Genomic DNA, 12,743 nt, shown 5'->3' on the forward strand with positions numbered 1-12,743 from the left:
CAACTAAAAAATCATGTAATCTAGACAAAATATCAATCAGTACACATCCAATGTATTTATTGTAAAGATGTCACGAACAGTCTAAGAAAACACGACATTATTTGTGCAATGCAGAAATATAAGTATCGTCAGGATGTAGAACCGTAAGTTTGAATAACTGTATAGCAATAAAATTGAGAATGGAAATGGGGAATGTGTCAAAGAGACAACAAACTGACCAAAGTGCAGAAAACAGCCGAAGGCCACCAATGGGTCTTCAACACAGCGAGAAAATCCCGCACATATGTTAAAATACATATTTAGTTATGTTTTAAATCATTGATAACAACATCAATGTTAGTGCCGATAAAGACAACATTTAAGGATCTTATTACAATGTTAAATTTGTTTCTCTGCATCAAGTACGACGGGATTTGCGAGAGTTATTAAGTCCACAATCCTAGAGCATCGTCCCTTGGTGCCTGATTCATGCTCTGTTTGCAACCTACCATTATCTCTTTTCATGCTCTTGTTTTAAACCTACTATTATTTCATCCATGCTCCTGTTTTCAGCCTTCCATTATCTCAATCATTCTCTTGTTTTCAACCTACCATTGTCTCATTTATGCTTTTGTTTTTCGCCTGACATGGTCTCATTCATGCTCTTTTTTTTCAGCCACTACCATTTGTTCGTTTGTGATCTTATTTGCAGTCTACCATGATATCATGTATGCTCTTGTTTGCAGTCTACTTCTATTTCATTCATACTCTTTTTGCAATCTACTATTATGTCATTCGTATATTGTTTGCAGCCTAACATTATCTTATTCATACTATTTTTTGCAGCCTATCATCATTTCATTCATGCTCTTGTTTGCAGTCTACCATTATCGCATTCATGCTCTTGTTTAGAGCTTCCAATTAGGTTGTTTAAGCTCTTGCTTCCCATTATCTCGTTTATACTCTTCTTGTAGCCTACCGTTTTCTCGTTTATGCTCTTGTTTGCAGTCTGACATTACTAGTATCTCGATCATTTATTAGTTTGCAGCCAATCATTAGCTCGTTCATGTTTTTTTTTTGCGGCATCCCAATATCTCGTTCATGCTCATGTTTGCAACCTACCATAATCTCATCCATGTTCTTGTTTATAGTCTCTCATTATCTCATCCATGTTCTTGTTTACAGTCTCTCATTATCTCATTCCTGCTCTTGTTTGGAACCTACCACTATCTCATTCATGCTCTTGTTTACAGTCTATCGTTATTTCATTATTGCTATTGTTTGCAGTCTTACATTACTTCGTTCATGCTCTTGTTTCCAGTCAACCATTATCTAGTTCATACTTACCTTTGCAGCCTATGATTGACTCGTTCATGCTTTTGTTGGCAGACTACCATTAGCTCGTTATGTTCTTGTTTGCAGCCTACCATTAGCACGTGTATGTTCCTGTTTACAGCCTACCATTAACTCGTTTATGTTCTTGTTTGCAGCCTACCATTAGCTCGTTATGTTCTTGTTTGCTGCCTACCGTTAGCTCGTTATGTTCTTGTATGCAGAATAAGCCCGTTTATGTTCTTGATTGCAGAATGAGCTCGTTTATGGTCTTGTTTTTAACCTACCATTAGCTCGTGATGTTCTTGTTTGCAGCCTCCCATAAGCCTGTATATGTTCTTGTTTGCACCATTAGCTCGTTAAAGTTCTTGTTTGCTCCATACCATTAGATCGTGTATGTTTTTGTTTGCACCATTAGATCGTTAAAGGTTTTGTTTGCTGCATACTATTAGCTCGTTTATGTTCTTGTTTGCAGCCTCCCATAAGCCTGTATATGTTCCTGTTTGCACCATTAGCTTGTTAAAGTTCTTGTTTGCTCCATACCATTAGATCGTGTATGTTCTTGTTTGCACCATTAGATCGTTAAAGGTTTTGTTTGCTGCATACTATTAGCTCGTTTATGTTCTTGTTTGCAGTCTCCCATAAGCCTATTTATGTTCTTGTTTGCGCCGTTAGCTCGTTAAAGTTCTTGTTTGCTGCCTACCATAAGCTCGTTATGATCTTGTTTGCAACCTACCATTACGTCGTTATGTTCTTGTTTGCATCATTAACTCGTCTATGTTCTTGTTTGCAGCCTATCATTAGCTCTTTATTTTCTAGTTTGCAGCATTAACCCGTTTATGTTCTTGTTTGCAACCTACCATTAGCTCGTTATGTTCTTGTTTGCAACCTACCATTAGCTCGTGATGTTCTTATTTGCAACCTATCATTAGCTCGTGATGTTCTTGTTTGCAACCTCCCATAAGCCTGTATATGTTCTTGTTTGCACCATTAGCTCGTTAAAGTTCTTGTTTGCTCCATACCATTAGATCGTGTATGTTCTTGTTTGCACCATTAGATTGTTTATGTTCTTGTTTGCAGCATTAGCTAGTTTATGTTCTTGTTTCAGCATTTGCTCGTATATGTTATTGTTTGCAACCTACCATCGATCAGCTCGTTTATGTTCTTGTTTGCAGCATGAATTTTTGTATGTGTTTTTGTTTGCTGCATACCATTAGCTCGTTATGTTCTTGTTTGCAACCTACCATTAGCTCGTTTATGTTCTTGTTTGCAACCTACCATTACCAGTGGCAATTAGATCTGCATACGATGGTTGCTACACTTATTATTTTCTAGATATCAATTTCAGTTAATTTTAGTTTTACAGAATCAAAACAAAAATTTTGTAAAAATATGTTAACATTTTGTAAAATGCCTTCAACAGCAACAAGCAAATAACATTACAATCTTCATGACAATATGTAAAATTTATGACTACACAATTTTATATAAATATAAAATATCAGTATGAATTGACAACTTTCGGATTTTGACCCTGTGCTCATATACGTACTATTGGTGTTTTCCATCGACATAATTTATGCAACCAAATAAAAAAAATCCAATTGTTACTTTATTTTTTTTTCGCAAAGCAACATTATTTACTTATTTGACATATAAATCTATAACTTGTTGTTTTCTTTTACCAGACCGTAATCTAGCGAACTTCTAATAAATTGAGTCCATGCTCAAAATGTGCCAAACGTTAAGGAGTTTCCGGCTGAAATGATATAAATACTTGCCATCAGTTTTCTCATATACTAAATTACTAATCTTTAATTTACATTAAATACTTGTGTACATTACTTTATTTATCATAATTTCTCTTGTCAGTTGTAATCTTTTAAAGATATATACATGTATATATAATATAGTGGATTTGTAAAAATCCTGAAGAAACTTCGGGAGTTTTGTAAAAATCACTAAATTGATTAGAAATTTATAAAATTCCTTCTTTTGACTTGGGATTTTTTTTCTAAATCATTGAAATAGTTGAGAACTTTTTTACAGATTCATCTGGAATTTAGAAGAAGTAAAAATCTTTTTTAAAACACTCTGGATGCTAAATGGTGGACTTGATATCCCAAATATCTTATGTAACACCGACTCTATTGGAATGAGGCAAACCTTATAAAAGTGGATCTAAAAAAAATATCAGTAAAATATCATTTTCAGTCTCAAACTGCATAGTTAAACTTAAAAAATAGTAAAGAAAAAAAAAAGAAGAAAAAAAAAAATACCTTCACCAAAGTACTTGTTATAAGACGTGCATTTTAATAGCAAGGTTGTCATCGAGACTAAAATAGATCAATTTGACCATTGAAAAAAATGTAAATTCCTAGGGGTAGGTTGATTTGTATGATTCGTATCTTTTTGTCAAGCATTATAACAATTACATTGTAGACATTGGTGACGTATTTGTGCAATTCTCTTGCAATATCTTATAATGTTCTCTTATTTATGTGAGCAAAATCAACTATTACTGAACACCCTCACTCAAAAAACTTGAACTCATGGATCTTCAAAGAGAGTTAGTTTTTCTTGGCTTCAATGATGAATTAATACAAAACTTTATTAATTTCGTTTTTTTCTGTTTTTCTGTTTTTCTTTTGGTTTTGGTTTTGGAGGGGGGGGGGGGGGTACAAAACCCTATTGTCACTGGCTTGATACTTTATTGAAATTCTAGGGCCCCATCTCTACCTTACCTATACATAGTGCAGTGAGGTGACCTATTTTTAGTTTTGGTAATTAAGTGCACATTTGTTCTTTCAAATAGTTATAACACATCTCATTTTATTATTGGGTTGCTGTTTCCGTGATGTTCACCGAAACATCTTCTATATTGAACTTTCAAATTTTCAAATGTTAATTTCAATTACCGCTGTATTAAAGCCTCTTTTCAGTAAAACAATGATGTTAAATTATATAAAAAAGACGATGTAGTGTATACGTCAATAAAACTGCAATCCAGCGACAAAAACATACGATATACCTATTTATACGCATTGTCCACATTCTACTTGTGTGTTTTTCTAGGATTCGGGGACTAGAATTTCCGTTGACTAACATAAGCTTGGATTACATATGCTACTAATACTGAGTCTTCGTGATCATTCAGTGCCACTTCATAATACACGAAGCATCGAAAGAAATGGTTTCAAATTTCAATTTAAAACTATTTTTACATCAGTATCTAAATGTTACATGGCGTCAAGATAGAACAGTAATAATCATAAGGTGATCAAAGTATATTTGTATATTTTATATTAAGCGGTCTTAATGTCTAGCATTATAGATCATAAATTCATTCGTTTTGAAATTAAACTTCAAAACAGTCCAGCGAATGTCCTTTGTCAGCATATATATAATTATCACTTGACCTTTACTTGACAAATCAAACTATTTTTATTGCAAGATTTGACGGATTGCCTTATATGGTAATGAAATTGTACACACTACATAAATGCAGGCTGAACTAAATAGTACTTAAGATATGATATCTCGAGTACTACAAATTGATCGGGGATTATCTATAAACTGTACTATCATACGATGACACTTCCTCACCGTACGTACAAACACAAGCAGGATGAAATATTGGAAACTTCAACAAAATTGTCCGTTATAAAAAAAAATTAACCGTTTTTTACTTTAAACTTGATTATGACTTCTTCATTATCTTAAAACGCAAAAAGTAATAGTGATATTAAAAAAAATAATTTTTGCACATACTAGTATTTTAATTGACCACATCAACATCAAAGACTAAATATTTTTTCTATAATAGAAATTTCCTGATCACTGACAGTGATTCCATACACAACATACTTTGTAGCTGTCTCTGGAAAGGAAACATTTTTCTAAAGAGATGTTTTAGAACTATTGTTTGTTGAAAGACATCGGATTTTTTAAAGAATTGATGAAACTTTGATCATAATTAATGTTTCAGCGCTTTATAAAATTTGCATCAATGTATGAAATATAAATATCAATCTGAATTTATGAATGTATACCAATACTCTGTTAGCACATAAACAAAAAAAATCAGGCTTCTAAAAAGAGGTAATGCCAATTTCCCCTGAATTTATTTTACACAAGGGCTATGTTCAAAATGTCTTCCAATCTTTTCTTAACTTCAAAGTATGACAGTTTATTGTGTGAACTTCGTCCTGAATATGCATGAAATATTTGCCACTGGACCTTAAGCAACCAACAATCAATCATTTGTGACCTTTGAGATTCTAACAACATTATTTCAAATAACTGAACATGTAACCAAATTTTAAATGCTTAAAGATAGTTTAAAACTGCAACTTGACAGATTTTGGAAACTTTGAGTAATTCTTGAAAAATTGATAAGAGGGACACTAAAAACCAAAAAAAAACACAATCCCACTGTCCAAAACTTTGTTTTTCCATTCAAAAATAAATGAATTATTATTGATTAAGAATGTGCTTTCGATGGAATATATAACAAAGAAACATATGTACTATACTATTATTGTCTTTTGATGAGGGAACTGTGTGGTCTTTAGCACTTAAAAAAATAGATAGAAAATACTTTTTATATCCAAAATTTGTTATTTTATGTTTATAAGATTTGATAAATACATCTTTGAGGTCCCAGAACACAATTATTTCTAATTCATTTCATTAGAATAAATGCATCTTTGAGGTCCGAGAACACAGTTATTTCTAATGAATTTCATTAGAATAAATGCATCTTTGAGGTCCGAGAACACAGTTATTTCTAATGCATTTCATTAAAATAAATGCATCTTTGATGTCCAGAACACAGTTTTTTCTAATGCATTTCATTAGAATAAATACATCTTTGAGGCCCGAGAAAACAGTTATTTCTAATGAATTTCATAAGAATAAATACATCTTTGAGGTGCGAGAACACAGTTATTTCTAATGCATTTCATTAGAATAAATGCATCTTTGATGCCCGAGAACACAGTTATTTCTAATGCATTTCATTAGAATAAATGTATCTTTGAGGCCCGACAACACAGTTATTTCTAATGCATTTCATTAGAATAATCACATCTTTGAGGTCCGAGAACACAGTTATTTCTAATGCATTTCATTAGAATAATAAAATCGCACATGCATTTAAAATTCCTCAAAAAGATTTTTACAGCGTAGTAAATAACTTTTGGGTCAAATTTTATCAAAATCATTATACTATTCAATGATATCTACCCATGTTTGCTTTGTGCATTTACAATCTATGATATGTTGATATAACAGATGACTGTTTTATCAAACATTTTCACAATTAAAAGGTAACAAAGTTCAGCGTGATGTTTGCAGTTATGAACGAATAAGAGTTGAATAATTCATTTTCATTGATAACTTAGTACTCGGATTTCGCATTTTTACATCGCGATGACCTTGAGGTCATTTCGATGTATTGCTATCGGCTAGATTTCCATTATGTAAATTAGTTTTGGGTTTGTAACCGAGCTATAAACATGATAAATACGCGCACATAAACGAGTGCAAAATAACATTCCTTATCGTTTGATATAAATACATCTCTTCAATGAATACTGATAAAAATATTTTTGTTTACAACATTAATTAATAACATGAAAATGTTTTGTAGTTAAATATATATATATAAGTAAAAAAATCATTGATAATATCAATGCACACGTACCGAAAAATTGTGTTAAAGCATGCGGAAGAATATCTCAAAGAACGTTTTGTGAAAATACCGTCAAGGACCGGTAACTCTGTAATTGTTTTTGCGGGAAAATATGAATGCCTACTCGTATCCAATCTTAGAAAAATCGAATTTTTACAGAAAAGTGTCCACCATGCACTTGCATTGCACTATTTTTAGATTAGTAGAATAGAATGATATACAAATGGATTCAAATCATATATATATGTAACTGTTATTTTAATATAATATAAACAACAAATCAGTGTATCACTACAATATAATAGTTATTACGGTGAAGTTGAATTTCCTGTAATTTATTCATCATCCACGCACGAACTTGTCTCAGAAAAAAATATATCTCTGTACATTAACCTCAGTTTTAGGTAAATAGATATGTTGTTTTTTCTGAGACAAGTGCTTTTGACCATCCTCAAGAACTTGTGGTCATCCGATGTTCAGTACTTCAGTACTTTGATTTTTGTACATACAGTTTATTTAAATAATGCACTATTATACCCCAATGGGGTTGATGGCATACATTAAAATTAACAAATAACATATTACATAATACATCACAAAAATAATAAAAAACACATGAATTCATATATGTACATATCATGCAGTTGTTTAATCCACTCTCCCCTGTGACCATGACTTTCTAATAAATGGAGCAGCATACCGTATAACTGACGGACACGAAAGACATGAAACCATAACTGACGGACATTAAAGACATAAAACCATAACTGACGGACACGAAAGACATAAAACCATAACTGACGGACATAAAAGATATAAAACCATAACTGACGGACATGAAAGACATAAAACCATATCTGACGGACATGAAAGACATAAAACCATAACTGACTGACATGAAAGACATCATAACTGACGAACATGAAAGACATAAAACCAATTTATCCAAGTTGTCCATATCATCTATATTTTTTTTTCTTAAGAATTCAAGTCTCAAGTTTTCATTTTGTGTACATTTAAATAAGAAATGATCTTCGTCATCTATTTTATCTAAATAACAATGTTGACATAAAATTCTTTTCTTTTTATGTTTCTGTACCTCCCACTTTCAATTTAGAAAATTTGGTCACTTACCCTTAATTTAGTAAAGCATTTCCTGGTTTCAAAGTTATTTTCTTTAAGTAAATATGGCTCAATTTCATAATTCTTTTTAACTTTACTATAAATATATAATTTATTATTCCATTAAAGAATTTAATTTCTTAAAGAACAACTGTTTATAGTTTTCTTGTATAATCTCTTTCATGTGTTTATTTATTTTATATTTTTCTTTTAAAAAGTTAATATTTTCTATCTCTGATAATTCTATATATTTTCAAGAATGATATTTTTGACAAAGGTATACCAAGAATAAGTTCCTGCTTCATTCAATAGTTTTGTTGTGCAATATGCATCGTATAAGGGAGCTACCATTTGATTTTTATAGGGGGGGGGGGGGCTAGGATGAAATTTGAAAAAATAGGCAGGACAGGAGTTTGGAGTAAAAAAAAGGCAGGATGACAATTTAGTTAAATAAAAAAGTCAGGATAAACTAAAAAAAAAAGGCAGGACCGAATAGAGTGAAAAATAAAAAGGCAGGACCGAATAGAGGGAAAAATAAAAAGGCAGGACAAAATTTTTCATCCTAGCCCCCCCTCCCCCATAAAAATCAAATGGTAGCTCCCTAACAAAGGATTAACTTCAATGTTAGATAATCTTGCTAAATATTCTATTGCTTGTACTTTTACATATACATTTATTGGATATTTTCCTAACTATTACTTTTGATGCAATGTTTACTGCTTTTTTTTACTTAAACCTAGAATTGATTTGCAAAATTTTAAATTTACTTTTTCAATAAAGCTGCATGTTATCAATAGAGGTTAGTAAATCAAAATCTATTATCATTTGCTGCTCTACTCTGGGATTTTAATATTTTTTCATAGTAGTCCATATACAAAATTTCTGAATTATACATTAAAATTGGCTTAACTAAAGATTTAAAAAGTATTTTTTTATGTATATTTATAGGTACATTTTCTACAATGTTCAAAGATTTAAACATACTGAATAGAACTTTTATACAAATGGGAATAAAGTCAATACACATGGTCTACACTTGGCGGTGATCACCCTTTTTCAACAGATAATTAACTTAACAGTTTTTAATTTACATTTGATCAAGTCTGCAGATTTCTGCTGATACCAGTATACGAGCTTTTATGGAGCTTGATTAGCTGCAAATCGAGTTTGCAATACCAACATTTCAATGTGGCAATTAGTATTTTAAAAACCGAGAAAAAATTACAATTGTTTTATTATGTAAAAAACGACAATGTGTCCATCTGAACGTCTGGACAATGAGCAGCATCTGCTATCAGTAAACGGAGTACATCCATAAAGTGAAAACTGTTTAGAAGAATCATGGAAGTATTAGTCAATATAATACTTCCATGGAAGAATGTACTGATAGTTAGGAATCTGATGTACAGTAGTTGTCGTCTGTTTATGTAGTTCATACGTGTTTCTCGTTTCTCGTTTTTTATAGATTATACCGTTGGTTTTCCCGTTTGAATGGTTTTACACTAGTAATTTTTGGGGCCCTTTATAGCTTGCTGTTCGGTGTGAGCCAATGCTCCGTGTTGAAGGCCGTACATTGACCTATAATGGTTTACTTTTATAAATTGTTACTTGGATGGAGAGTTGTCTCATTGGCACTCATACCACATCTTCCTAAATCTATGATAGGTTCAGACTAACTGAATTATATAAAAGAAAGCCAAATATGACAAGCAATTTTAAATTCCTGTTTTTCAAGGAAATTTACAGATATGTGTACTACATGTACTGTTGTGGTTGTTCTAGTATTTTTTTTATATCGTCTATAATTATAAGTACAGGGTTGGGTGGTTTTTTTTACATCGTCTATAATTATAAGTACAGGGTTGGGTGTTTTTTTACATCGTCTATAATTATAAGTACAGGGTTGGGTGTTTTTTTACATCGTCTATAATTATAAGTACATGGTTGGGTGTTTTTTTACATCGTCTATAATTATAAGTACAGGGTTGGGTGTTTTTTTATATCGTCTATAATTATACGTACAGGGTTGGGTGTTTTTTTCATATCTTTGATAATTATAGGTAGTACAGGGTTAAGTGTTTTTTCTTTATTGATTAAAGTTGTACGTTCTTTCATGTACGTTAACTTTTATTTTTTGCATTGATCAAGATTAAAAGTGAAATGAAGTGAACTAAAAAACTAAACCTACCAAGCCAAATGTTAGCGTACAAAGTCATGAATCTTGTCAGTGGTTTAATTATATCATGATGTTTTTGATGGTCGAACCATTGAACACCAAAATGCAGTAAAACATGTAAGAAACCCATTTACAATATGTTCCAATTGTCGTAACAACAATCCCGTCCCTTTTCCCCGAATGTGACCTATCGAATTAGACTTATCACCGGGTTTGTACTAACAAGAGCAACACAAAGGGTGCCACATGTGGAGCAGGATATGCTTACCCTTCCGGAGTACCCGAGATCACCGCCAGTTTTTGGTAGGGTTCGTGTTGCTCAGTCTTTGGTTTTGCATGTTGTGTTTTGTGTACTGTTGTTTGTCTGTTTGTCTTTTTCTTTTTTAGACATGGCGTTGTCAGTTTATTTTCGACTTATGAGTTTGAATTGTCCCTTTGGTATCCTTCACCTCTCTTTTAAAAATATAAACGTAGCCTTTAGTCACTCACCCAATTGTACCGTTAAACATAACATGTAACGTAGAATTCCTTTGGTATTTGCAACAATCTGAACCCAAATTTGATATAATCTTCTTTTGAGCCAAACTTCTCAAAAATGGACAAGATTCCCATGACCCAGCCTTACCTCTAATCAGTTCAGAAGTATCTCAACCATATTAAATTTGCAAATGTTTCTATAGTTAAATTAACCCCACCTCCAAAATCTGATAAAATCTGTGAAAAATACTCAAAACGGCACATTTTCATGAAATTTCTCACCGAAACAAGGTCTGCTAATGCAAAACTCATATGATATAGTAAATTCATTACCACACAAATAAATACCAAATACCATCATGATATCGGCAAAAATGAAAGATATCAGTAGAAAACGCTCATTTTCATAAACTATCTTCGTTCTATTGGAGAAGTTTAGTCAGAAGTTTGTCAACCATTGTGTATCATTTTCGTATATTACAAACCATTCAGTGTACAAATCAATTGTTTTATCAGATTATTGAATAAAGAAGACTGCCGCGTTGGTTGGTCAAAGAAAAAAAATATTTCCATTTTACCACTTGTTGCCGAAGATTGATTGATACCAAGTTTGGTTTTCAGTTGACTAAGTTGGCAGTTCAGAAAGTTTTTGAAAATTTTAAAGGACAACAGACTCCAAGTGATAGTGATTTAACATATTGCCATGGCCTTTTTGACCGGTAGAGATTAACAGTATATCATAAACAAAAAAAACCGGTATTTCCTCCTGCAATAATTAGAAGAGGCATATATAAAGTACAGAATATACAGATACAAACAATTTACTAATATTAAAACTTATAAAATGATAGTTAAGATAATTCACTTTTCTTTATGATATGTAGACAATATATCTTTGACGGTATTCCTCATGCTCAAAATTGGTTAACCTAAAAATGCAGCTTTAATAATTATATGTATTAAAATTGTCAAGTTATAGATTTGTAATGTAAAGTTAATTGCGTAGGACAAATAAAAACGGTTATAACGGAAATGCAAAATGTATCGGGGACGATGCAACAAGGCCGAGTTACAATATTGTTCAGCCTCTCGTGCCAAGAATAGAGGAGTTACCTTAACACATGTCTTTCGAAAATGACAGTTGAACAACCGCCCCCCCCCCCCCCCCCCCCCTCCCGAAGCATCCTTTCCCGGTGTAGGTTAACTTCCTATAAAATAGCATATCTAACATTGAACATTTTTAAAAATTGTTTGAAGCAACGTTAAATATTTTTTGCATCTTGTTGAAAAATGTAGTAAATGACTGGATTAATATTATCTTATTCATATTTCTCTCTTAACCGTAAGAAAACAAATAGGTTCCGCTTTCCTCTTATTTGAAAACTATTTGATGCAATTGTCACGTACTGATATGAACTAAAACGAGTTGACACTATTGTTAGAGATACGCGAGATGTTATCCCTTAACATATTACATTTTTACGTTCAGTTCTTTTAAAATATTTCAAAGCCATATTTGTAAATTCAATGAACAATATGTATAATTAATACGAGTTTGGAAGGTTCTGTTTTGAACCACTTCAAGACGAATTATCAAAATCCGCTTGTGTGTTCGATAGTTTGTATAAACACATGTATATTAGTCAAGGGAGCATTGTTATACTATATTAAAGTTATTGTACAAACCTTTGTAAAACATATATGTTATATTCGGTGCATGATATTTGCGCTCATTACCCTTAAATTTGCGCGTAAAAAATAATTAATTTGCGCGCATTCATTTCACAGGTAAAAAAGGGAATTTTGTTTTACTGTTTTAGTTTTATTCTTTCATGTGCTTTATGTTCTTTCTGTCTTTGTTAACCTTGATAATATTAATGATATATCGATAGTTTACGCCGTTGAAAACCATAGACCATTGAATTGATCTCCAGTATCTCCATAGTACGATAAGGATTTTGT

This window comes from Mytilus californianus, unplaced genomic scaffold (assembly GCF_021869535.1).
Source record: "Mytilus californianus isolate M0D057914Y unplaced genomic scaffold, xbMytCali1.0.p SCAF_19, whole genome shotgun sequence".
Classification (NCBI taxonomy): Eukaryota; Metazoa; Mollusca; class Bivalvia; order Mytilida; family Mytilidae; genus Mytilus; species Mytilus californianus.